General features: G+C 44.9%; 1 pseudogene; it reads left to right on the forward strand.

Moving 5' to 3' along the window:
• Positions 1-23,859: 23,859 nt before the first annotated feature.
• On the forward strand, positions 23,860-25,463 carry LOC146575128 (uncharacterized; annotated as a pseudogene).
• Positions 25,464-27,131: the final 1,668 nt, after the last annotated feature.

The following is a 27,131-nucleotide window of genomic DNA, read 5'->3' on the forward strand; positions in this document are numbered from 1 at the left end:
GAGGCTGTGGAGAACAGTTTGCCGCAGTTCTGTCGGAAGGACCAGTTGGTATGATGGTTGTTCATTTTCATATCTTATCCTATAGAGGATACCATCAATCAGCTCCAATTTGTTCAGTTCGCGAAGGAGAAGAGGAATTTCAGGAAGCTCTTTCCTGGCTGTCAGAGGAACTTTTTCTCCTGACTCCAACTGGTGAATAACCTCCTGAAGAGTTGGATCAGTTCTCTGTTTTTCATAAAGCTCAGAATGGGATATGGTGGAAATAACAGGAAGTCCATGTGAATCTTCTGAGTAATTCTCAGGAAGCACTGCTGTGTTGATGGACAGGGATTCAACCAAACTATTCTCAGCTTGGGTCCTGACAACACCACTTTGGCAAATCGCATCGACAACTTCAGCTGATATTTCACCATCACTGCTGCTTGAGAGATGTTGTTGAGTAAACTGATTAATTAGCTCCTCATCTTTTTGAGCAGGTTCCCCAGAGGAAGTACCATCATGGGGCAGACGGGAAAGTGCATCTGCATCCAGGTTTTGCTTGCCTGCTCGATACTGTATCTTGAACGAGAATGTAGAAAGAGCAGCCAGCCAACGATGGCCGGTAGCATCCAACTTTGCTGATGTCAAGATATAGGTAAGTGGGTTGTTATCCGTGACTACTGTAAAGCTTGCTCCGTACAAGTAATCATGAAATTTTTCTGTCACGCTCCACTTCAGTGCCAAGAATTCAAGCTTGTGAGCTGGGTAACGACTTTCACTGGATGACAACCCCCTACTAGCATAGGCTATCACCCTAAGTCTCCCCTCTTGCTCTTGGTAAAGGGCAGCGCCCAATCCGTTGGTGCTGGCATCTGTGTGGAGAATGTAAGGCAGTGCCGGATCAGCAAAACCTAGAACTGGTGCAGTGGTAAGTTTGTCAATGAGGGTATCAAAAGCCAACTGACATTCAGGACTCCACCTGGAACCAAAGGAGTGCTTGGGATCAAACTGTGAGCTCTTAGAAGTCTCATTTTTGGAGCTTTTGTGTGTGGATGGATATCCACGTGTGAGGTTGTTGAGTGGCTTGGCAATCATGGCATATCCCTTAATAAAACGCCTATAGTAGCCAGCGAATCCCAGAAAAGATTTCAAGGTCTTCAGGTTGGTTGGAATTGGCCAGGATTTCAAGGTGGCAACCTTTTCTGGGTCTGTCTCAACACCATTTTCTGAAACAATGTGGCCCAAGTATCGGACGGATGTCTGAAAGAATTTGCATTTTTCTGGAGAAAGTTTTAACCCAAATTCTCTCAAGCGATTCAACACCCTCAGCAAACGGTCTTCGTGCTCCTCAAGAGTGTTGGAGAATATGATCAAATCATCCAAAAACACGAGGACCTCTTTCAAGTGCAAGTCTCCCATGCACTTCTCCATGAGTCTTTGGAACGTTGAAGGTGCATTAGTAACTCCTTGAGGCATTCGGTTGAACTCCCAAAACCCAATTGGCGTTACAAAAGCGGTTTTGGCTTTATCAGCTTCATCCATCTCTATCTGATAATAACCAGATTTGAGATCAAGCACAGAGAACCATTTCGATCCAGTGAGTGCTGTAAACGATTCCTCCAAGTTGGGCAATGCGTACACATCCTTGATCGTTTGCAGGTTGAGTTTGCGGTAGTCAATACATAGTCGAATGTCTCCATTTTTCTTCTTGACAACCACTATTGGTGATGAAAATGATGACTCCGACTCCCTGATAACACCAGTATCTAGAAGCTCTCGAAGATGTTTACGAACAGCTTCTATGTCCTGGGGATGAATAGGTCTTGCTTTGTGTTTAAAAGGGGTATTGTCATGGAGCTTGATGTGATGCTTCACTTCCTTAGTGCAACCAAAATCCAAGTCATGATGTGAAAAAACTTCAGACATGGCATTTAGTTTTGTTGTGATCCGTTCTCTCCATTCTGCTGGTATTGGTGACTCGCCAAATTTGAAAGTGAGTGGTGTTGACACCATCTCCCGATCTGGGGGGTTGGTCACACTGTGCTCAGAGACTATGCAGTCATAGGCTCCCAGCTCTGCAATGACACTCAAAGCTGGTATATAGATGTCTTGCTCTGTTCTGTTTGACACAACAACTGGAACCTGAGTATGTGTACCACCTTTAAGAGCGACTAGACAATTACTGACACACAAACCACCCGGCAGGCCTGAACCCGGGTGCTGAATGACAACACATTGACTAGCTGGGCTGAGAAGCTTGGCAGAACCCTCGACCACAACTGTGCAGCCAGCTGGAATTAGCACAGGAGATTTACTAAGGGTCGTCACAACACCAAGATGATCATTCCAATTCTGTTGGTATGTCACTTGGAGAGTTTGCAGAACTGCTCTGTACCCGTAAGAGGTAGGCTGGAATGATGAACAGTTACTAGAAGAGAATTGTTCATAAAGAATTTCAAGTGTATTCATGCCAACAAGTACTGAGGTTGGATAATCAGGTCTCACATCAGGAACAACAAGTGCAAGCGTTTGAACTGGGAAGTCACTCCCAAGAAAGTCTTTTGGAAATGTCATGGCAACCTCAACATACCCAAGGTATGGAACACATTGACCAGCAGCCCCCTCCACATGAAGAAGCTCATTCAATGGGTGGACTGGCTGATCGGAGAGATGCTCATTATAGAATGAAACTGGAATTGTGGTAACCTGGGAACCAGTATCCAGTAGACACGGGCAGTTGCAACCTGCAATGTTGACTTCTGCTGTACATCTGGATCCAACTAATCCTGGTGGTAATCTAGTGTGGATCTTTGTCTGCGACTTTGCACACTTGGCATGCTTTTTGTTCTCAGCGGGACAAGGTTGGTCCAGCTCAGCTCCTGTTTGCCCCTCAACAGGAACTGGAACTAGTTTAAATCCTCAGAAGCAGAGGACTTTTGCTTCTGCCACTTTTGTTTGCTGTCAAATTGCTTCCGCTTGGCACTTACCAATGCTGAATTGGGTGCATTCTCACATTGTGGCTTAATGTGACCATCTTCTCCACAGCGGAAGCAAAACCCTGGTTTAGGGCTGGAGACGCTAGGTTTTGGATTCTTACCAACCTTCTTTGGGCCATAGAGCTTTGGAGCTGGGCAGGCAGCAACCGATGGTTTGACATTACACTGCTGTGCTGTCAAAGCTGAAAGCTGCTGTTGTATAGCTGCCATCTGTTGTGAGAGCCGTTTAGTCAGAGTGGTTAGCGCAGCACAGAGGTTAGTTTCTTCTCCAGTATTGGCAAACTGGGCATTAGTGGTGGCTTTCTGTTTTGTCGGTCCCAAATGCTGTTTCATCCTTAATGTCTTTGCTGCCTCTCTGTCCTCTTCAGTTCGAAGGAGTAATAGAAGCTCAGTAAATTTGGGGGGGTTGTGCTTCTTTTGCTTAAGTTGGAGTTCCGATATTAAATTGTTATCCCAACATCCCCTGCAGAATTGATTCAACAGTCGGTTGTCTATGTCTTTCTCTAAAACACCCCCTCTTTTTGCTGCATGCTGTAATACCACCTGCAGACGTTGCAAATAGGCCGAAGGCTTTTCTCCGCTGTCCTGGAAGGTGTCCATGAACTTGGCGTATAACTCATCTCCATCTTGCACAGTGCCATAGGCTGAGTCAAGTTGTTTCATATAGACCTCTGGTGGTGTGTCAAGGCTGAGATGTTTTACCATATTACAGGCAGGAGGCAGTAGACTGTCACGAATCAGTCTGGTGCGCTGCAGATCAGATATAGATGGATCTTTCAGGGCTAATTCGACCCCTGACCGCCATATATCATAATCTGTCTCTTGAATTGGCCTGGGCACTTTACCAGAAAACGCTCTCAGTCGATGGAATGCATGCAGCGAGCTGTCCCCACTCCGAACAACGTGTTCCACAACATAGCGTTGTACTTCAGGAGGGTTGAGATCAGCCGCTGGAATGGAGGCAGAATGCCTCTCTCTGCCGTGCGCTTCAGCACTACTGGCAACAGAAGGGGACTTAGATGGAAGAGGGGCTGGTAGTGAAGAAGGAAAGACTGAATCGGGAGGGTTTGAATCTTCTAGTTCTGGTTTTGCAACCACTGGAGTCTCTGGGTTGAGCTCTGCAAGGGACCGGCGTATCTGGGTCATCCCCTCACTGAGGACTTCTGCATAATCCCTCCCAGATAATTTGGCTATTCTTTTTAAGTCTGCCAAGTAAGTATTTGTCTTGGAACCACTAACTTTTGATGCATAAACTTCAGATAGACTTTCAATATGGAGTTTGTCACCTGAATCTGACATAGATGTGTGCGGTAGCAACTGAGACAACCGCGTTAAAGATAAACCCGAAGCGTACTCAGCGACAAGCATGTCATTAAATTCAGATTCTGGTGAATCTATAGTAACCTTGCGAGCTATGTCACCATACTGTTCAAGGAAATGTACAACTTCATTAACTGAGTGCTCAGTTACTCCGTCAACTAAAACCGCATTTGGGATCTTAATGGCAAGTGTCTCAAAAACTTCCATTATGGGGAAAAATGAATTGGTGAGTTTGAATATATATTAATTACTAACCAAATCAGCTCCTGGCTGGCTCGCCAAAAAATGTAACACTGATGTAGCGCTAATGAGTTAATACAGGCTAGGGATTGAGTGTGATTATTATTAATCAGAAGATTTAGGAATGCTACTGGAGCTGATGGGCAGTAATTAAATACACACAACACAAAATGCTTTTGCAGGTACCATGTATTTAACCGAAAGCAAAGAAAATTAAGAAAAGAAAATGAAAGCTTAAATAATCATTCCTGCTGTAGCTATTTAATTAATAGAAAAACCCAGTGGGGGTGCACAAAGGCAACTAAGCAAATTCTTCTGGCTTATACCAAGCAATATAGATTCTCAAAAAAAGTTCCCCATAAATAACACATGTTAACATCGAAAACACTGATCCACACTGAAGTCCATGAGTTTTATCTGAATATCCATGAGAGATGTCCAAGCGCTATTGTCCATAAACGGGGGAACTGGTGTGTATGATTGTGGAAATCAGTGTATTCGGAAATTACGGGACAGAGCGTCGCCTTTGATAGCTTCCTACCAGTCCAGTGGAAGCTTCAATGCAGAATGAGTCCTGCTCCTAGCCGTTCATTGGCTCGCCATCCTTTTCCATACCCAAAAAAGGTTCACTTGGCCAATTCCATTCTGTTCAGTGCACAACAACATTATGGCTCTGGCTCACAGTAATCAGCATCTGCAACAGCTCTGTCACCTGGCTTGCCTCCACGCATCTCACGGGAGGAAGCCGGGACAGGCTTACTATGACCTACATGCCATTCGATTGGCTGAGCAAAGTCATGTGGTTGGAGTCATGCATTTGTGATGCATTCAATGGCAGGAAATAAGTGCAGGAAATTACTCTGGGTTACACGTGTTATTAGCAACATGGATTTAACGCATGGGAACAAACATAGACGGTCAGCTGGTCTCGGTTGGCGAGGGCTTCCCATGATGCACTGGGTGTTTCTTATCTGTTGATTTAACACAAAATACAAATACTGACTGATCATCAAGTTGACAATCAGCTGAGGCCAAGATTACACCAATCACAGCGCACACCTGTCCTCCTTCTTCTCTTCGGAAGGATGCTTCACACCACTATAGACATTTCTGAGATGCTTACAGTCATACCAAGGACCCTGCTGGTAAGAGTGAGAGTCACACTTGATGCATGGATTATAAGCAGTCGGATGAAGTCATACATCCTAATCTAATCCAGCCAAGAGCCCTATGAACGGGCTCAGATTATCCTGTGAGGGTGGGCATGGATGCAGGAACTGACACTTAAACAACAACTACCAGAATTTTAGTCTCTTAAATTTCACATTTTGAAGTCACATCTTTGCAAAAGCACAGCAATAAATATGTATTGTTTTTATTAAAAGAAAAGTAGTTGTATCACAGGGAAACAGTCTGTGAGAGAAGCTTCTTCCCTGTGGGTCCAAACCTGCACCATCACAAAGCATCACACACACTGGGACACTTTACTCTGTTGTACCGAGCAGCTGGTTTTACTAAGACCATGTGAAATTCTTTTTTCTTTTTGAAATAACAAAACAAAAGACCAGCAATTGATAGTTTTATTCAAGTTGATACTGCTTGAAAAAAAGAAAAGAATTTCCAAAGCGGACATTTCCAGGACAGACTCAGGACAGACTGGGAATACTCCATCTCTCAGATGGTTCAGGAAAGCCTCACTCACCCCTGCAAGGGTTTAGGACAGGGTACTCTGGATGTCTCTGCTTAGACTGTTGAGTCTGAGACCCTGAAACCTGAGCAGCAGAAGATGGATGGATGACATAGATCAACCAAAAACCCAACCCCCGGACCTCAGACCGGTACCGGTCCGTGAGTCGTTTGGTACCGGGCCGTGAGAGTTGAGGCTCAGGTGTGAAATGTATGGTTTTCAGGGTTTTTATCGGTTTTCAGCGTTATTTTGTTATCGTTTTTATCGTTAACTCGGTTTTCCTGGGTCTTTTCACGTGTGTTATGAAGAAATCTTCTTTTTTTCGGTACCAGTACTGGTTTTATTTTGTTGTATTTATCCGCGACACCTTAAAGGCCGGTCCGTGAAAATATTGTCGGGCATAAACCGGTCCGTGGCGCAAAAAAGGTTGGAGACTGCTGACATAGATGGATGATAAATGGATGTATGACATAGATGGATGGATGGATGGATGAATGGTTGAATGGTTGAATGGTTGGATGGATGAATGGTTGGGTGGATGACATAGATGGATGGATGAATGGATGAATGGTTGGATGTATGACATGGATGGATGAATGGTTGGATGTATGACATGGATGGATGGATGAATGGATGAATGGTTGGATGTATGACATGGATGGATGGATGAATGGATGAATGGTTGGATGTATGACATGGATGGATGAATGGTTGGATGTATGACATAGATGGATGGATGGATGAATGGTTGGATGTATGACATAGATGGATGGATGAATGGATGAATGGTTGGATGTATGACATGGATGGATGGATGAATGGTTGGATGTATGACATAGATGAATGGTTGGATGGATGAATGGTTGGATGGATGGTTGGATGGATGAATGGTTGGATGTATGACATAGATGGATGGATGAATGGATGAATGGTTGGATGTATGACATGGATGGATGAATGGTTGGATGTATGACATGGATGGATGGATGAATGGTTGGATGTATGACATAGATGGATGGATGGATGGATGGATGAATGGTTGGATGTATGACATAGATGGATGGATGAATGGATGAATGGTTGGATGTATGACATGGATGGATGAATGGTTGGATGTATGACATAGATGAATGGTTGGATGGATGAATGGTTGGATGTATGACATAGATGGATGGATGAATGGATGAATGGTTGGATGTATGACATAGATGGATGGATGAATGGTTGGACGTATGACATAGATGGATGGATGAATGGATGAATGGTTGGGTGGATGTATGGATGGATGGATGGTTGGATGGATGAATGGTTGGATGTATGACATAGATGGATGGATGAATGGATGAATGGTTGGATGTATGACATGGATGGATGAATGGTTGGATGTATGACATGGATGGATGGATGAATGGTTGGATGTATGACATAGATGGATGGATGGATGGATGAATGGTTGGATGTATGACATAGATGGATGGATGAATGGATGAATGGTTGGATGTATGACATGGATGGATGGATGAATGGTTGGATGTATGACATAGATGAATGGTTGGATGGATGAATGGTTGGATGTATGACATAGATGGATGGATGAATGGATGAATGGTTGGATGTATGACATAGATGGATGGATGAATGGTTGGACGTATGACATAGATGGATGGATGAATGGATGAATGGTTGGATGTATGACATAGATGGATGGATGAATGGATGAATGGTTGGACGTATGACATAGATGAATGGTTGGATGGATGAATGGTTGGATGTATGACATAGATGGATGGATGGATGGATGAATGGTTGGATGTATGACATAGATGGATGGATGGATGGATGAATGGTTGGATGTATGACATAGATGGATGGATGGATGGATGAATGGTTGGATGTATGACATAGATGGATGGACACATCAGAACACGTCTCTGTTCTCCTGATGGACCGGTGCTCAATGGTCCTGCCGAGCTGATCAGTGCTGAATGCATGAAGCATCTGTGGAAACCATCAGCTGTTCTTTTATTGAATAAAGTCTGAGCTCAGTCGAGTAAAAGTCTGAGAATTTTAGGCAAATATTAATCAGATGCCAGTCAAATTTAAACTCCTGGAGGTGTGTGATCTCTTCAGTTTCAGGAAATTCAGTCTTTTCTCCACATCAGTCAAAGTCTTAAAGGAGCAATGTATAAATATGATGCCATATATAGACTTCCACAGGTTAATGCCAGGTTACATTATTACCACAGTATTTTTGGCATGAAATATGAACATAAGGAACAGAATCACAAGTGTCAAAGCTGCTCAATTAGCTGTGCTGGGGAATCCAGAAGTGCTTTAACACTAAAGGCAGCATCTACAGATTCACCCCAATTATTCTGTGATTGTCTCAGCCTGCCTCTTTTTATATAAGTCTCATTTCCAGCTTGCTTGTATTCCACGGGAGAGAGCGTTGGCCTGGAAGCAACCTCTCCGTCTGTCTGAGTCAGCAAAGGCTTCAGTTCTGTGTGTAAAAGCAACTTTACCTGGGTTTGATCTTCCCCGCATCCCACATGCCGAAGTCGTTAAGTGGAAATACTAGTTAACATTCATGTGCTCGGTTTGAGCGCGCCGGTTTCTTCAGGGCTGAGTGGCAGCCTCGCAGGATGCTGTAAATGGAAAGGAGGAGAGAAAAAGTCATGAGAGAGAACAAAAAGAACTGAAAGAAAATGGATAGAGGAGACGGAGGCTGACAGAGGAAAGAGAGCAGCGAATGAAAGATAAAAAAATAAGCGGAAATTTGACACTACATGTGTGAATAAGAGAGAGGCGGAGCATGGGGAGAGGCAAATAAGGCCTTGAAGCAAGGGCACAGCTGAAAGTGAGCCAGTTTTGAAAGAAACAGACAAAGTGAATGATCAGTGAAAAAAATAGCAATCGTTTTTTGTAGGAGGAAAGGAGTGAAAGCAGGAAGAAGAGGGAAAGGAGCATGATGATAATGTGAGAGAGGGAAGAAAAACAAAAAACCAGATGGATGAAGAGAGATGTGGGAAGGTAAGAGATGAAAAACATGGGGAGAACAGAAGATGTAGATATTACATGAGGCTGTGATGACATGATGAAATAACAAAAGTGCACCAGAGAGACAAGGACACGAAGAGAGGGTGCTGCAAAGCGAAGAGGACACGAGTCAGAGGAATCCTTTATCTGGATGAAGGGAACAAACAATGAGAATCGGAGGAAACGTGGCAGACGAGGAGCAGGATAAAAAGAGAGGATGAGAAGAGACGAAGAACGGTCAAGGGCGCCGAAACCGTACCGAGGCCAAGACGAAACGCATACGAGGACTTAAAGAGAACACCGAACTGGAAAGAGCAAAGGTGACACCAAGAAATGAGAGGTCAGCAGACGGGTGTGTGGTCAGGTCCAGCAGAAGGTCCTAATCAGCAGATTCACCGGGGATTAGCCTGAGCCCAAAAGCCCTCCTGTGACCAAAGAGCTTCTGTTAAAGTCTTAAACCTCTGACAGATAAAAGGAGGTAGTGAGAGAGTGCTGCTGTTTATTACTGGCTTCCACTTCATCACTTCATTTTTCAAAAACATTCACATTTGATTGTGCCAGTGTTAGCTGAGAAGTAACATCTGTGGGTCTATCACTGTTATTTTAGGTGGAGGTGAGCAGATCGATCCAAGTATCACTTTGATCAGTGCTTTGTTATCATCCTCCAGGTTCAGTTTGTAGTCCACCAACTGAGTTACAATGTGTTCAAAGTTTGCAGATGGATGACGAGTTGTCTCATAAATCACGACACCTTCAAAGTATCTGTATCGGCAGCACTGACCCTGTATTTATTGGGCATCGGATCAATACCAACACTTGCAGTATCCACAGCACTCATCTCAGGGTCTTAAAACACACGAAGAAGACTGCTGTTATGAACTGAAGCTATGTGAATGAAACTTGAGGGCGAAGGTAAGATTGATCGCTCTCGTGGTCTTTGTTGGGTTTTCTTTTGTTCTTCCTTCCCCCGTGTTCAGTTTGCCTCACTCGATTAGTCCGTGTGTGCTCGAGTTATTTACAATGTGCATAACAGATCCCGTCTGAGAAGCGTAGAGCTCCGCGGCGCCGGAGAGGAAGATGGACGCGAGAGATTACGGCTTGATTTCTGTCATTCTGTCAACCCTCCATTATCAGCGTTTCTCCAACTGGACATCAATTATTCAGCAGGGTATCAGGTGGCCTACTTACCCCTGACTGACACACACACACACACACACACACACACACACACACACACACACACACACACTCTCTCTCTTTAGGTCAAAAGGAGGCAGACACATGTCACCAGCTGTGTGCACTTAAACTCAAGGAGAGAAACATTAGCATTCACACACATACAAGTTCAAAAAGCAAACGCGAGCACATGAAGTGCAGCTCTGGACAAACAGCAACATAAAACACATTCACAGATGAAAGTGAATGTAAATAAAGTGCAGCACACACACATTCACACACACACAGGCACACACTGCTGCCTTCGTGTCTGAGGAAACCTCGGAGGATCTGACACGGTGTTGGTGAGGAGGAGAAATGAACTGTATTCAGCAGCTAATGATGAAAGTTTATTTTACAAGAAGCTTTATTTTTCTAAGAGCTGCAGCTGGTTTTCATGCTGCTCAGTCTGATTCTGCCTCTCGTTTCCACCGATCATGCTTTAAAGCTTCTTCTACAGGTGCGCTCTCCGTCACCCCATTTAGTCTATTTTAATACTATTTTCTAGATGTTTTCTGCAGAAAAACATTCACTCAAAATTCAGTCGTAACAGCAAAAGACCAGAACGGCGAGCCCTGGGCTCAGCGGGTAACACACTTTGGGGACGAGGACACTTTTCTGGTGTGAGGCCTGCAAATGTTGTGCTATTAGAGCTGTGTTTTCGTCTTTCACACAATGCCACGGAAAAGAAAAGGTCAGGGAGGAAAATGGCATCTCTACGATCATTCTTACACTCAGAGTCACTCCGGGGTTCAGTCTGCTGCACGTGAATGCAGAGAAACTATTTTAAAGTCTGCTCCTTTTACCTTTTTCATGTTAAGTTTCATATCTTTGAAGCTCGCCTAAACCCTGCAGGGATTTCTTTCGTCGTTGGGCCTAACGGGGCTTCCAGCACAACGTGGACACGTTTAACCAGATCAGCTGAGTCTGCAACAACCAAGGCAGACATCTTTAAACTAAATAATGATTATACTCATAATAATAATATAATGTTTTTATGTATAGCCGTCACATAAAATAAAAAGTCCTCACATAATTGATTAATATCCCCCAGACACCATGTGACCCAACACACAGGTGTGGTCTGTCATCTTCATTTCCTTGTTGGCTGGCTGTATATTTATGTGCTGTTGTGATACCACCATGGATTTGTCTACATTCGTACCACTTTCTCTTGTTTTTGCCCCGCAGCCATGCAAGGCTTACGTAGTATCGTCATCACTCCTTTAGCTGTGTGACGGCTGGTGTGGATGCCTGAGTTTGTGAAAGTGACACCACAGGTGTATCTGCTAAAGATCTGGATGAGTTTATATCACATTGACCTCAACCTTGACCTCTTGTGAATGTGCTAACTTGAGTACAAAGCGACGTAGGATGTTGAAAGTGATACCAGAGGTGTATCTACAGCAAGGCACCATTATTTTGCTAAAATATGTATTAATAGACCTCTCTGCATTGAATCATATCTGTTATTAACCTCTGTCTCTCTTCCACAGCATGTCTTTATCCTGTCTTCCTTCTCTCTCCCCAACCAATCACAGCAGATGGCCCCGCCCCTCCCTGAGCCTGGTTCTGCCGGAGGTTTCTTCCTGTTAAAAGGGAGTTTTTCCTTCCCACTGTCACCAAAGTGCTGCTCATAGGGGCTCATATGATTGTTGGGTTTTTCTCTGTATGTATTATTGTAGGGTCTACCTTACAGTATAAAGCGCCTCGGGGTGTTGTTGTGATTTGGTGCCTTATAAATAAAACATTGAACTGAACAAGACAGGTGGAGAAGAGAGTACAGGTGGAGCTGGTGGAGACGGAAGAACAGAAGGATACCGACAAGTGTGAAAGGGAAGGTTTATAAGATCTGCTGTGATGGTTTCGAGATGGTGTCACTGATGCAATGACAGGAGGCGGAGCTTAAGATGTTCAGGTGTTCACTGGGAGTGATTAGAAGTGAGTCCATCAGAGGGACAGCTCAGAGAGGCTGAGATGGTTTGGACATGTGCAGAGGAGGAAGGGTGGATATGCTGGACAAAGGATGATGATAACAGAGCTGGAGGAGAAGAAAGCTGCTATGAAAGCAGCTTTGCATGATTCACAGTTCAAAATAATCCTTCTTTGTCTCACTGGGCCTCCGAACAAGCTGTTCGAACCCATTAACATTTAAAACATTTCTTCTGAATAACTACAGGAGTTTTAAACAGAGGGTGGAGCTTCTGCGCTTCACATGGCCATATTAGGGACATCCCCTCTCTGTGACATCATATAGAACCAAGAGAAGAAAAAAAACTGTGATAATTTGAATGTTTTGTAAGATTTTGGCTCACAGGGATTACTATACACTGACCTCAGTATAAGAAACTGGGCCACATTAGATCCACCACTGAAACAGGACATGCATGAGACGCTTTCTTAATCATAAAAAACAGGGCGCACTCTGCAGTTCTGCTCCAATGTGGGTTTAAATCATCAGCATCAGAATAAATAAAAAATGTAAGTCAGACATCTTCCTGAAGTGTTGCCAAAGACCTCGACAGGTGCACTAATGTGCTGATGTTCTTTCACACATCATTTGGATCTTGTTCCTCTGGCCATTTCAATTACCACACCTGCTCATCTGGCGAGGGCGCCGGTGAACACGGGAGTCGGCGTGCGAGCGTGTTTGTGACAGCGCCCCGGGCGCGTAGGATAAGCCCGGTGTCAAACCAGCAGAGCCAGATGAAGAGATTCCTGTGAAGTGCATACGAATTACTGTGATAAGAGGTTAAAAGGTGCTCTGAGTGTGCACTCTCACTCTGAAGCTCCATTCATGTTGGGTTTACTTCTCCATCACCTGCACTGCTATCTTTCAGATTTGTTTTACTGCTGTTATCATTGATTGTTTTTTATATAAAGTCAACAACCGACTTTATTAGGATGCTGAGTTGAGTCCCTGGTGATACTAAAATGACGAGGAAAGTAATGCTTGTTAAGATTAGTTCCCTCCCGGTGCTGTCACATACACCAGCAGTAACATGTTTCGACACACCTTCTCATTTAATGCTTTTTCTTTATTTTCATGTCTGTTTAAATTGTAGATTCTCACTGAAGGCATCAAAACTATGAATGAACACATATGGAATCATGCGGTAAACAAAAAAATCAAAACATGTTTTATAGACACCCTTTGCTTTGATTCCTGCTTTGCACACTCTTGCCATTCTCTCCATGAGCTTCATGAGGTCGTCACCTGAAATGGTTTTCCAACAGTCTTGAAGGAATTCCCAGAGATGCTGAGCACCTGCTGGTCCTCTAACTTTGTCTTTATCCTGTCTTCCTTCTCTCACCCCAACCAATCACAGCAGATGGCCCCGCCCCTCCCTGAGCCTGGTTCTGCCGGAGGTTTCTTCCTGTTAAAAGGGAGTTTTTCCTTCCCACTGTTGCCAAAGTGCTGCTCATAGGGGGTCATATGATTGTTGGGTTTTCTCTGTATGTGTTATTGTACGATCTACTGCACAATATAAAGCGCCTTGAGGCGACTGTTGTTGTTGTGATTTGGTGCTGTATAAATAAAACTGAATTGAATTGAATATTGAGTTTTTCATTTTCAGGGCAGATATAAATAAATATAAATGAGGTCATAATTGGCCGTTTCAGCCTTTTGTAATCTGTAATGCAATACTTTTTAAAGTAACCCTCCTACACTTCTGGAGACAAACTGAGAGATGTAACAAATGCCACCATTTATGAATTTGGTTATGTGTGTGTGTGTGTATGTGTGTGTGTGTATGTGTGTGTGTGTGTGTGTGTGGTGGTGGTGGTGGTGGTGGGGGGGGGGGGGGGAGGTCACCAATGCTTCTCCTGTATTGGAGCAGAAAGGCATCTCATCTGAGGGACAAGGTGTTTCTTGACAGGTGATAATGGAAGTGAATGTATGGCTGATAAGTTCCTTCTCTCTCTTCCATCAGTGCACCTCCCGTCTCCTCTCCATCCGTCTGTCTGCTCACATCACTGTGTTTTTTCCTGTGACTCTTCAAGGTCACTGACAATCCCACGTATGCACAAGAGAGAGTGTGTTCTCGTCACGCCCCTGTAACGGGATTCGGTTCAGCTCGCCTTCATTAACATACCTGTCATTTAGTCTGGATCTTAACAAACAAACTGAGGCTTTGTTTGTTAACTTGACTATATTAATCCATCAGAGTCCATCGTAGCATCAAGCCTGACAGAGAACCAGTCGCGGAGGATGAGAGAGTTTTCGTACTGACGCTTATTTGATGAAAAAATGGCAGAAATCATGTGTTAGGGTGGATCAGTGCAGGGACAGCGCTGGTCTGTTCACCTTTTTCCCTCCCCCTGCAGAGGTATCTGACCACTCTGAAAGTTTTTATCATTGATTTTTTATTTCAGTTAGAGAACAATCTCTCACATCGTTTCTACAGCGTGACTCCAACAAACTTAAAAATTAATGACTGTGGATGGATTTTCTATCCAAAATATGCTGAGTCCAAACACGCACCTCCCCCCCCCCCCCATGTGCAGCAGACCTGCCATATTTCCATATCCTGTCTATAAAGATGGATGAAGGGCCCGGGTCTAAAAAGTGTGCATTCTTAGAAATGGCCAGCAGGGGGCAACTCCTCTGGTGCTAAAAACAAGTCCTGTAATCCAGAAATGAAACGTCTCTGCTCTTCACTCCATCTGTGACTTCAGTAAGTTCTTTATTTCCTGTCACACATGTCCTGTTCCAGGGGAGGACCTTCATATTAAACATAGACAAAGTTTCAAATTATGAGGTCAGTCGATGTCCAAGTAATGCCTGTGAACCTAGAGCTGAGGCGTCTGACCCCGGTGTTCGGTTCCATCCCAAACAACCAGTAAAAGCTAATCTAACAGAGCTTATTTCACACAGATTTAAACTCATGCAAAGCTGCTTTGTAGAGTACAAGAATAAAAATTCAGGAGCTGGAAACAAGAGATCCCCCATGATGTTGATTCCTTGACTGACATTTTGCCGGTAGAGCGACCCTCACCTTCTCACTCAGATGGTTCTCATTCCAGTTTGTGCTGACCAGTGTTGTTCTGTCTTTTTTATTCCCAATGAATGAAACAGGATCGATAATTTAGGTTTGCACGTTTGGTTTGAATTCCAAAAAAACTAACCGAGCTTTTCCTGACCCTGAACGTGCAGACGTCTGTATCTCAGATTTAACCAGTAACAAAAGTCTTACCATAGTTCATATAATCATTCACAAAAACATCCTGGAACCAGCATTATGACTGCACGGTGACTTTTACCTTATAATACGTAAACAGGGATATGAAACAAATTAAAACAGCAACGCGCAGTAAACCCCCCTCAGGTCTCACTGTTCCTGCTTTCAGATTTCTATATGTTTATATTTAAAGACATTTGCATCATTGTGCATTTCTGATTCTTTGCTCTCTGCAGTATTTTTTGCAGTAATCCTCCATCACCTCTGGTCTGCTGCTTCAGTCAGAGGTCTGCGTACAGCAGCGGAGCCCCGGTGTTTTATGGGAATGCTTAGGGTGAGGCCTGCTGTAAATTTCCATGCGGTGGAACTTTGGCTGGCAGAAACCCTGTCTCTGACACCCAGTTTAATGGTCCAGCGGGCGCATCAACCCCGCTGATCGATCTCAGTCCTTCTTTCTCCATCCTTCTTTAACCTCTGTCATTCATAAGTCATACTGGACTTTATGTCTTAAAGGCACACCGGAGAAATAACCAGCTGACCTCTCTGCTCTTTCTCCTCGGCTGCATTAGTCTTTGTCTTCCTCTGTCCTCATCCTCACCTTGAAGCTTTACGTCTCTTTCTGCCCTCCACACCTCTTTGCTTTCCTGTTTCGTATTCAGTCACGGGCTCTCTTTAATCCAGAAAACAGGAACTAATCAATAAAACCCACCACTGTAGACTCAGCTCAGGATGAAAACTTGCATTTTCTTGGCACTCCCTTGCTCACGATTGCCAATTCTCACTCTACCTCCTGCCTCCATCCGTCTTTTCCGCCCTCGGCCTTTTGCAGATTCTTTCCAGCCCCTCCCTGTCACCCCGTTTTCAGCCAGCATCTCTTTGTCCTCCTCCCGCTCCCCCTCCATTCCGGTAAAGGGGAACATTCCAGCCAAAGCAGGGGCAATAAAGGCCTTGTGTTGGAAAGGCCACTTCAACAAGAGCGAGCATTGTTGAAGTTTCCATTAGCACTTCAGCCGGCTGAAAATACAGACGCCAATAAAAGCCAAGTGGGCAAAGCAGCATTGTGACTGATGCGTGATGAAGTGTCGGTGAAGAGGCCGAGAGGAAAGGATGCAGGCGTTTGGTTAATCGGATTTCTTATTACCATGTCATCGTGTAATTTACCACAATCCTCGTTTCAAACACAGGCTGCATAGTCTGATAGCTGTGCTGATAGGAGGAATTCATTGATGGGAGGTCCCCGCGTGCCCAGCGTCAGGTCGTCATGCTCACGTATGAGCTAATTTGAGCTGTGTTGGCTGGAGCTTCTCTGTGAGCACTTTCTGAAGGTTCGTGTCATCAAAGTTTGCTTTGAATAAAAGTCACAAAGTCAAATGAGACGTGAGGACCTTGTAGAACCTCGTGCTTCACGACAGTGTGACTACCTGACAGAAAATGACCATGAATCCACATTTTTACACAGATTTAGCCTTTTAAAGGCTTCTTTAAAACAGCCTGTTTCAGTTGTTTTCAATAAATTGCTCAAAAAAGTGTTTGTCTCACTCCTGTTTCTTCTTGTTGCATGTTGAAGCTCTACTTGGAACCTTGTTAAGGTCAAACCATGCAAAATATGATGTTTTTTTGCCATTTTTCAAGTGGTCTTAAACTTTTTATCCGGTTGTTCAGTGATGACGTGACGAATCCTACTTGCGGGCCTAAAGTAGTCTGCGTTTAATGTGGCTTTTGTGTTTTTAACATGTTAACATGTTTTGTATTTTCTTCTATTTGATCTCAAAAAGCTCCTAAAACAGTCAGTGATCACTGTTGACCTCCCTCTGCTTTTATTACCGCTAATCATTTATTTAAGCTCAGTTTTTAAAACCTTAGGATGTAACTACAGCCCAGCCCATGCAGCAGTATATGAATGACTAACCTCGTATTATGGATGGATTATCTCAGTTGTTCTCCTGGCTGAAGTTTGGTCCTTTTACAGCATCCTGCCATGCGATTACATTTGTTCCTGACCACCGACAACACTCACGGTAACTTTTATCCAGTGGAAAAAAAGTTAGCTTGTTTATATTATGCTAACATAGCTGTGTCGCTAGCGGTCACGTAGCACATCATTATATACCAGCTAGCCAAACTTCAGTAACCCTACAAACGTCACTGCTGTTTAGTTTTCTGTCTTCATTTATGCTGGAAGTGATAGCAGAGCTGTACGTTTGAATTTGTTTCCAAAACCCCGCAGTCAGGACATGCTATATTGTATTTAGATAGAAGCTAGCGAGCTAACTCCCTGCTAACTTCTAACTCCGTTAAATGTCATAAATTCCGTTTTCATGGATGCCTGGATGTTAAACTCAATTGTTACACCTGGTAGAGCAGAACGCTGATCATTTTATTAAAGATGAAAGACTTTAGACAGTTTTTAACTCTCAGTAATGCCATAGTGATCGTTTGATATATGGACCTGCAGCGGAGTTTAGGCCCAGACACAGCTAGTGACGTCAGACTGAACGACCGGATTGGGACTGTGACTACACAGAGGGAAAACGGACGAGTGTGTGTAGATACACAGCTGGGGGTGTCTGGAAATCAGATACAGGTGGGAGGAATAAGACAGGTGAAACTAACGAGGCCAGGCAGACAATCACAAGAGAAGGAAAGGAAGCAAATCCATAATATACAAAACTAACAGGAAGATCCAAAAGAACTGTACAATGCACAAACGTACACTTTTATTTCTCATGCTGTTTTAATTTGTTTGTTTATTAACCTTATCTGTATGAAAACAGGTTCTAAACATATAAACAAATATTGATGAAAGTTAAACAGCTGTTCTATTAGAGCCAAGTTTCATCAGTCCTTAAAGTTTCATTATAAACTCTACTTTCATTAATACCAATGAGATGATGCAAAATAACTGAATTTGAAAAACAATGTTCAAAATGTTTGTTGATTGAACACTAAAGTGGGATTGTAATGGTAGTAGTGACTGGCAGTGTTTTAAACACTCAATGTTGCACAAACACATCGAGGAAATGAAGTTTAAATCACTTCTAGAGCAAACGTTTCATATTAAAAATAACTGATTCAAATTCACCTGTAAAATTTGCATTTTTGTAGCATCCCTGGCTGAATGATGGTCTGTTTTACTGATGTGTCACAGTTTTTATTAGAGATGTGGTTCATTGAAACATTTGGTGAAAAAACCAGGAACAAAAAACAAAAACCCAAAATATTACTGTCATAAAGTTAAATATTAAGTACAAACACATATAAACTCTAACTATTAAGCACTTTCACTGGAAACTAAAAAAGTTACTATATTACCTCAGTAACATACAGCTACACATAAACTGTATTAAACAACATTTTGATTGCACAACTTTATTACATTAAAGGAAACATTAACAAATCATGTTCCACTGCCTGTGGTACTGCAAAATGACCACGTAATGAAATAGATAAAATAGAAAATTAAAAAAGGATGTGCAGCAGGTTAGTGCGGTTAAGGATAGAGTTGGAAAAGTGCTCATGGGTGAAGGGAGTGTGAGACGACGGAAAGAGTAATCCTGAATGAAGAAATGAGAGAGGAGGGCGGATGGAAGATAGTCAGTGAACCAGGAAGTGCAGAGGGTTAGTGAGGAGGAAGTGAGAGCAGCTATGATAGGATGGAGTCTGGAATGGTGACTTTACCTGTGGAGGTATGGAGGTGTCTGGGAGAGCAGGCAGTGGATGTTTTGACCAACCTGTTAAAGAAAATCTTTTACGGAGCAAAAAAGCTGAAGATGTGTGAAAGAGTTTGTGACTTAGGCTAAGGAGCAGCTATAAGGACAAGAAGAAACATCTCTGTGGTGGTTTAGGATCAAAATAATCCAAGAAATAGTCGGTGAGCAATCAAAGACTGACATATAGAGCCAGTATGAGCCGTTTTCAGTATTTCTGCTTCATCTTTCCTTTGGCTGAATATTTTTTAAAGCCTTGCTGGGTCTTATCCACAGTTGAGCTAAGACTCTTTTGTTTGCAGAGACCTTTATTTACATTTAATTTGGAACACATCGTTTCTTCCATTGCAACATAATTTTCTGTCTTATCATATTTTTATATCTTAGCCTGTTTATTTCTTGTTTTAGTGCATTTCATGCACTTTGTTACCTTTTTGTTGAATAAATTGCTGCCTGCCGAGTCTCGTGAGCTACGTGGAAGTTATTTCTGTCACTTTTCAGCACATCCTGCGTTTCTGTCACGTCTCACGTGATGCTAGAAAAAGCGACTGTAAAGAGCCTGCAGGGTTAAAGAGCTAATATATGGGAAAGACACTGATACTGAGAAAAACAGGTTTATCTGTGTGTGTGTGTCATGGAGAGCAAGTGCAGGGTGTGTGTGGGTGCTGTTTGTTTTCGGATTAGTGATTATCCATATAAATTACAGACATCTGTTTAGAGGTGTCAGTGTTTAAGTATGCAGCCTCATGCCTCTCTGGGATGTGTTTGTGCGTGCGTCTGGAGTCGGCAGGGACCATAATGACCTCATTTCCTGCTGAAATATATGCAGGCACAGCTCCACCACATAAACCTCCAAATAAACCTTATAAACTACGGCACAAGGCCTGTTACCTGAATCACGCGCCGACACAATAAACACCATGAGACGGCGCTGAAATACACACAACACCTACAAAATACACCTGCCTGTGCTACTATGGGAAATATATTCTGCAGGTATTGCATGGAACAGATGCGGGTTATATATGAGGAAACTCACACACACACACACACACACACACACACACACACACACACACATACACACTCGTTGTCCTTCCAGCTCGCTCGGTAAACGAGGTGATAAAGACGACAGCTGAGACAGGTTGATAGAAGTCGTCTCAGTCACAGCCACTCCTAAAATTTAACAAGACGTTAATAGAAGAGCGTGCCTGCTCTCTCGCTGTCTCTCTCCTATTACACTGTTTCATACAGTTTATTGAACGTCTCTGTTATCAGCGCGTCACTCAGAGCTCTGGGTGGAAACTGATTTTGCAGCTTCACTTTGTGACGATGCAGCTGCGACGCTTTAATTACACCTGCAGTTAGCTTTAGAAACCGAGCAAGGCCACAAAGTGTGCAGGTGACTTTCATAGCATTACACAGCCACACATGCACACTCGTGAAAAGTCACGTGTGACGTCATCAGTTACATGTGTGGCATCCTGTCGATCCGACACAGATGACTCCAAAAGTCGCCGTTAAACTTCAAAATGTCCGACTTTAAAGCAGAAACTGGTTTAAAGTGCAGAATTAGGGGCGTGGCTTTGACTGACAGGTGGATGGTGACACAGGTGGCTGTAGCAGCTGCTGCTAGAACCTTCTGGAGCATTTTTAGCGACATGGCTGCTGCTGCTCGCTCTATTGTATTTAACAGAGTCTGAGCTGCAGCTTTGGTGAGTGAAACTCTCCCTTTTTGTGTGTTTTTACTTTTACTTAGTGCTAATTTGCAGGTTTCTACGGAGCCCCGCAGGGGACACGGGAGAAAAGTTTTGTGTCTTGCAAAAACGTTTTGCAAGACAAACTCAGGATCTCGCAAAACTTTAGCGAAATCTTGCAAAAGTTGAATTCCAACAATGGCGGCAGCTACTTAGTTGTAATATTACTCTTTCTTGGTCACAAAATACACTTTTAAGATATTTTGAGGCGTGAATGTAGTTGTGTAAACGTCAGATATCTGCTCGGTTACCAGACATTACATATTTGCAAAAGTGCTCCGACGTTTTTGGAGATCTGACACCCGCCATCTCGAAGCTAACGGGAGGTCGAGACCTACTACAGCCGGGAGGAACACCGTTTTCCCGGCACATCGTGCCTCGACCTCCCGGTCAGCTTCGACCTCGCGGCTAAAACTTTTGTGAGATCCTGAGTTTGTTTTGCGAGATCTCGCAAAAGTCCGTCTTAATTTTTTTTTCTCCCATGTCCCCTGCGGGGCTCCGTAGGTTTCTGTGTCTGTGCTTTGCACCTGTACAGTTTCTGAACGTAGTGTGCAAACCATGTTAGCGGGTCTTAGCTCACAGCCTAGCGTTGCAGCCTGGTAGGTGGCAGCCATAGTCTTAAAAGGACAGTGGACGTTTAGACCAACCTGTTAAAGAAAATCTTTTATGGAGCAAAAAAGCTGAAGAAAAGCTGCACTTTTCTGTAACTGAGGGTCTTTTCCTGCTCTAGAAATACAAAAGGCAACACAAGTGTTGAGTTTAGAGTATTCATGTGAGCTTATCTAACCTTTTGATCATTTTACTGCATTAATTTCTTCTTTGTCTCAGCCGTGAGGAAATATTAGAACCTTTAGATCATGTATGATCATCTCTGCCTGCAGAGCAGCACTGCCACTAATAAATGGTAGGTCTAAAAAAAAACCAAACCATGCACTTTGCACCTATGACTGCAGTGTGTCTCCATCTTTGTATTTTCTTTACCTTCACGTATCCCCTGCTTTCCTCTGACATCTGTTCATCCATCTACCGCCTCCCTCCGATTCTCTGCCCTTTCCCTTTTATAACCCCTTTCTCTCCCGTCTCCTGCAGCCTGTCATTAAATGTAATTTGTCTTGTGGTGGGTCTGATGTGCAGAGGGCCAGGCAAGAGGTGAGACTGCTGTTTAAAGCACTTACTTCCACCAGAAGGGCTCTCATTGCCCTTCGCAAGAAAATAACCCCAACAGAGAGAGTGCGGTGCCGCTGCACTCATTTAAGAAAGTCGACTTTTTAACATATTCAAGAAAGAAACACATCATCCCAGTAATGAATAGTTATGTGTCCCTAACTATGAATATTTATTAACTATTAACTAAATTGCTAGATTAAGGCAGGAAAAGATTTTCATTTTCTCCAAAAAGCGTGTTTTCCTGCCGCCACTTGGGGCTGCTGAGGTGTAATCTGAAGAAAAATATGATTACGCCACTTACGGCTGAAGAAGTTTATCTGGATTTGTTTGCAGTGTGGAGGCTGGCTCAGCATGTTGCAGAACAGCAGCAGGAGTACGCCGGGTTGCATCACATTGTTTCCTGAGTTGCATCATTAATTAATTTGGTTTTGGTAAACAAGAAGTGGAGCTGTGAATGTTTAAGTGGTGCTGCGCGTGCTGCTGCTTGTTTGTGAGCGTCCTGAGAGCCGGACGCTGTGCGTGATCCAAAGTAGATGTGGAGCGTGGTGGTGCAGAGCAGCGCCGTGATTAAAAATCTGCTTCTGAAATTTTCAGTCGGATGGGCGTCGCGTGTCATTTTAAAAAAATGCTATTTCATCAAAGTTTATAGGTAAAGTTGGCAGGTGTGCTGCAACAGATGTGGGGGGATAAGAATTGCCAGTATGAATTTAAATTAAGAGAATCAAATAATCTGAAAAGTAAAGATTAAAGGTGAAAATCCTTCTCCACTGTTAAAACCTCCCAATTCTTTGATCTTTGGGCTGAAGGAAGAACAACACTCGGTGTATAAAAATGCTCAATCAACAATCCCTTTATTCCATACAACTCTCATTATTCCATACAACACTTTTGAGCATTAACCATGTCACGGACCCAGTTCCAGGGATTCGGGGTCCGTGAGCAGTGTGGACTACTATTGTAGTTATTATTATTATTATTATTATTATCATTATTGTGGTTGTTGTTATTATGGTTGTGTCTGCTGTCCTGTTTTTCCGTGTTGGTGTACTGTCAGGTGTTTAGGGGTGTGTGCTTGTGTATGTGAGGGTGCGGTCGTGGCAGGCACTTTTAGGCCTGGTGTGTGTGGATTCCCACCCAGGAATCCACACACACCTGGCGCCGATCAAGCCTCGTCAGAGGAGCTTGAAAACAGTGTGGCTGAGAGCTCCTCGACGCTGGATCGTTGAGTGACTTCCCGTCAGTCTTAAGTGTATTGTGCAAGGTTAGTGCAAGTCTACTGTTAGGTTTTGTACTCACGGCTGCCTTTGGTATGCGTGTTTCCTCAGGAGGAATTGTGGCGACCAGGAGGCAGCACACGGAGAGTACACAGGGAACGGAGACAGAGCACGGAGCACGGGATAAAGGAGAAGACACGGAACGGGAGTTGGGATCGCACGGGGGGATTTATTGTTGTTCGGATTGTCACCACTGTAAATAAACACTGTTGCACTGTAGAGTCCTGCATTTTGGGTCCTCCTTTCCCCACATCCCCACGGTCTGCCAGCGAGACCGTGACAGAACGATCCAGCCATTATGGGCCCAGCGGACTCAAGGACCGTCTCACAGGAGGAATTGCTCGCCCAGCTCTGGAAATACTGTCGGAGCATTATCCAGGCGGCAGATCCACATCAGAGACACATGCAGGTCGTATTTTTTGATGCCTTCCTGTCTTCAATCACCTCATCTGTGAGCTTTTTGGACATTAAGAGACTAATTTCGATTATAACCACGCTGAGGGAAAGTTCCTGTTTTGAGCTGTTTGGTTTGGGCTGTCCGGGCGAGGAGGATATGGCAACCTCCCTGGGAGCCCTTGCTGCCTATTTCTTTTTTCATAGGCTGATAGCCTCCCCGCCGTCGCTTGCAGCTCGCTTGTTGGACCCTCCATTGCGGGGGAAACGTTTCACACGCCCTCTGCACCTCACCACATCTCCACTCACCTCTGCGGCACCTGCTGAGTCAGCAGACCAAGGACCGGCAGCTCAAAATCACACAGCTGCTCTCCTGTCCGGCCGGCTGGTGGAACCTCAGCCTGATACGCTGGCCCCGGCATCGTTAAAGAAGCGACGCTTGCGCCGCCGGCGTGCCTCACCGCAGTCAGACTCTAAAACTTTCCAACAGCCGGCTGTGGTGAGTCATATGGACAATTCATCTTCATTCACCTCATCTGTTTATTCACGGGACTGTGTGAAAGCTAACCTCGTAGCACAGCCAGCTGCCCAGCCTGTAGCCGTAGCACAGCCAGCTGCCCAGCCTGTAGCCGTAGCACAGCCAGTCCAGTCAGCCTCTCGTCTTCATCCTCAGTTGGAGGCTGATATTCCTGCTGGAACTACCCTGCCATTATGTCACCCGCCTGTTGTTTCTACATCGCTGTCCAGTCTACCACGAGTAGCTGCCGCACCATTATCACCTCCGCCCTTTGCAGCTACTTCTCCACCAGCGTCCCATCAGACTGCAGCGACCGCAGAACTCTCGACTTCACCATCCACATCACCCGCTCGACCGTCATCTTCGCCACCTGCAGCTTCCGCATCGCCATCTTCACCTCCGGATCAACGACCATCTATACCCGCGTCGCAGCCGGAGGAGCGGCTCAGCGAGCGGGAGGAGCCCGCGTCGCCAGCTGTGGAGCTCAGCGAGCCGGAGGAGCTCAGCATGCCCGAGCGGGAGCTCAGCGAGCGGGAGGAGCCCGCGTCGCCAGCTGTGGAGCTCAGCGAGCCGGAGGAGCTCAGCGAGCCGGAGGAGCTCAGCGAGCCGGAGGAGCTCAGCATGCCCGAGCGGGAGCTCAGCGAGCGGGAGGAGCCCGCGTCGCCAGCTGTGGAGCTCAGCATGCCCGAGCCGGAGGAGCTCAGCATGCCCGAGCCGGAGGAGCTCAGCGAGCCACCAGCAGAGGAGCTCAGCGAGCCACCAGCAGAGGAGCTCGGCGAGCGGAAGGAACAACCGGCGCTGCCAGCCGCGGAGGGGCTCTCTCTGCCAGCCGCGGAGGGGCTCTCTCTGCCAGCCGCGGAGGGGCTCTCGCTGCCAGCCGAGGAGGGACCCGCTCAGCCGGAGGTCAGCGAACCGGAGGGACCTCCACGTCTAGCGCGGCCTCCACGCCATCCACGTCCAGTGCGTCCACGTCAGCGACCGGCGCGTCATAGACCATGTGCCACGCTTCGCTGTTGCTCACCGGAGCAGCGACGTTGCCATCGGACCCGTGGCAGGCCACCAGAACCGTTCCGCCGCCACCGGACCCGTGGCAGGCCGCCGGAGGAGCAGCGCCGCCGCCACCGGATCCGTGGCAGGCCGCCTGAAGCGTTCCGCTTCCATCATGGGGTTGGAGGTAGGCCGCCCGAACTGTTTTCCCACCACTGCCTGACCCGTAGCGAGTTTTGCCTGCTTGCGGTCCACTGGGTCGGCCGCAAGAACTGTTGTTCCCACCATGGCAGTGGTTGGACATTTGAACTGGTTGGACAAAACTCCCCCAGACGGGAGATGAGCGCGGGAGGGTGTACGCCAGATCTCGAAGTGTCTGACCGTTTCTCACATTCTTATAGCTTCAGCTAGGGCTGTGCGATATGACCAAAACCTCATATCCCGATATAAGACATCTATCGTCCTGATAACAATATAAATCACAAAAATGAAACATTTTCTGTAAATTCTGTGAATCTCGGGCAGCTCGACTTGCGTGAAGTGTTTCCAGCTGGAGTCGAGTGTTTTAGCCGATGCATGAAACGACACATTTTTAGACATAAGTTGTAACGGCGCCGTTTTCTTTGTGAGTATTTATTACACGGCGTGCTGCGGGGAAAAGCCTGTTCTAGCGTTTGAGTCTAAGGTTTATTTTTTAGCACTTGGCGTCTTTTTTACTTCTCATCCGTAAATAATCTGCATCTTTCACGTGATTCAGTTTATTTTGAAAAGTCTCAACAGGATCTTGAGCTTTATTGTGAAAGGTTTATGTGGAACATAAACAAGCGGACACGCGATGCCGTTACCATCGTTGTTGCTAACGACAACGCATAAAAACAGGCGCTTGTCCGTCCGTAGTGTGGTTATATTAAATATATGAGAAAGAGAGAACTTTAAGAAATTAAGAACGATGAAAAAATATTGAGGCAGCACGGTGGTTAGCACTGTTGCCTCACAGCAAGAAGGTCCCGAGTTCAATTCCACCATCAGGCCGGGGTCTTTCTGTGTGGAGTTTGCATGTTCTCCCCGTGTTTGCGTGGGTTCCCTCCGGGTACTCCGGCTTCCTCCCACTGTCCAAAGACATGCAGCTTGTGGGGATAGGTTAATTGGATAATCCAAATTGCCACTAGGTGTGAATGTGCGAGTGAATGTGAGTGTGAATGGTTGTCTGTCCCTGTGTGTTAGCCTTGCGACAGACTGGCGACCTGTCCAGGGTGGACCCCGCCTCTCGCCCTATGACAGCTGGGATAGGCTCCCGCGACCCTGAAAAGGATAAGCGAATGGATGGATGGATGGATGGAAAAAATATTGCCGTAAACAGTTTATTTTGTGACACCACGAAACAAACGATAGCGTAAAATGAAACGATAGACGTTTTTATATCGTCATCCGATATATATTGTTATATCGAACAGCCCTAGTGTCTCCAAAGTCATAAAACCTAAACATCCACATGCTTTCTCTCTTACGGCGCCTGAGCTATGACCTCGGCTTCCTGTGCAGGATGTTCTGTTCTTTTCTAATCAGACAAATAAGGCCATGACTCTCTGAAAACAGTATTTCTTATAAATCAGCAGTATCATGCATCATAAAACAATATCTTTCATCCACAATAAATCAAATCAAATCAAATC

This window comes from Mchenga conophoros, linkage group LG5, assembly GCF_057382185.1.
Source record: "Mchenga conophoros isolate Kocher_MC1m ecotype Shallow Benthic linkage group LG5, M_conophoros_male_GT1.1, whole genome shotgun sequence".
Classification (NCBI taxonomy): Eukaryota; Metazoa; Chordata; class Actinopteri; order Cichliformes; family Cichlidae; genus Mchenga; species Mchenga conophoros.